This window comes from Hoplias malabaricus, unplaced genomic scaffold, assembly GCF_029633855.1.
Source record: "Hoplias malabaricus isolate fHopMal1 unplaced genomic scaffold, fHopMal1.hap1 scaffold_389, whole genome shotgun sequence".
Taxonomy (NCBI): Eukaryota; Metazoa; Chordata; class Actinopteri; order Characiformes; family Erythrinidae; genus Hoplias; species Hoplias malabaricus.
Window position 1 is genome coordinate 7,811 of NW_027101268.1, and position 1,562 is coordinate 9,372.

The window sequence follows — 1,562 nt, forward strand, 5'->3', positions numbered from 1 at the left end:
ATTTAACCACTGCGCCCTGTAACTCAGCTCCAAGGGGGAAGAGGACACTCAGAAACGAGAGGGAGGGGTAAAAATGAGAAATGAGGTCAAGGCTAAAGAGGCAGATTTCAGAGGCTTGGTGGATTGATTCAAGCAGTAACAGGAGACTGAGTTCGATCGTTTCCCGAACTTTAACTCACTTTAACTCTCGCAACCAGCAGCCGCCTGCGTTCTCCTCATGCGCAGCTTGCTAGCGGCTAATTTCCTGCCGCGCTGTGCTAATTTCACTCCCTGCTGAAGACGTCTGGGGGGTTGGCGGTTATTCCCTGGCTCTCTCTGCCCGGTGGGCCGCCAGGGTGCTCAGATGTGTCAATGACGGAACGGCGGTCAGAAAACAAATTGAGGTCCCAGACTAGCGCTAGCCTAGCGCGTCAGACAGACTGAAGCTAATTAGCTTAGCTGCATCACTAGTCAAGCCTTCAGAAACGATCAGCCAAGAGCTGGAGACCTGTCACTCTGACATCCGTAATCAGACTGTCTGAGTGTGTGTGTGTGAGTGTGTGTGTGTGCGTGCACGCTTCCTCCCTCAGTCAATACATTGATTAACATCTGTCCGTCCACTCCAGAGTCTAGTTAAATTACCAATCACTGACCAGCAGCAGACCACACATACAGACAAACAGACACACACACACACACACACACACACACACACACACACACACAAAAGAGAGTGGACAGAGGGGAGAAGGAAGCTGGAGAAAGTAAGAAAGAAAACAAATGATGCTGAAAGAGAGAGGCTAAGATAAGTAGGTGTGTGTGTGTGTGTGTGTGTGTGTAACCCAGAGAGAGAAAGAATAGAGTGTGTGAAGTTGAAGAGATGGATGTAGGCAGGTGGAGACAAAGAAGGATGGAGAGTCTGGAGAAACAGTGTGAATGCTGAAGAAAGGAGAAGTGAAATGTGTGTGAATAGTGAGGTGCAAGGGTGTGTTAATAAGAGAGTGTGTGTATGTGTGTGTGTGTGTGTGTTTGTGCGGGAGATTAATTGTGATGTGCAAGAGTGTTAATAAGAAACACAATGAGAGAGAGAGAGGACTGAAGTTGAAAGTGTTTGAGCTGAGAGGAAGTGTGTGTGTGTGTGTGTGGTAATCAGGACACTTTGATTCATGCCTTAATTAATCAGCTCCTCTACAGGACACTGTGAACATAGCCACAAGGGGCAAACACACTGTTTACCCCCACATGAAGGGCTTACCCACACACACACACACACACACACACACGCACACACAGGGATTGTTTCTGTAACTTGTGGGGACTTTACATAGACAATATCAAATTCAGGTGGCATTGGCCATGTGGGCTTGTACATACAACACATTTGTTTTTGGGTTACACAGAAACTCACAGTCCATATACACACACACGCACTGACGTGGTGGTGGTGTGTCAGTGTGTGTTGTGCTGGTATAGAGTGGATCAGACACAGCAGTGCTGCTGGAGTTTTTAAACCCCTCAGTGTCTGGACTGAGAACAGTCCACCGACCAAAAACATCCAGCCGACAGCGTCCTGTGTCACTGAT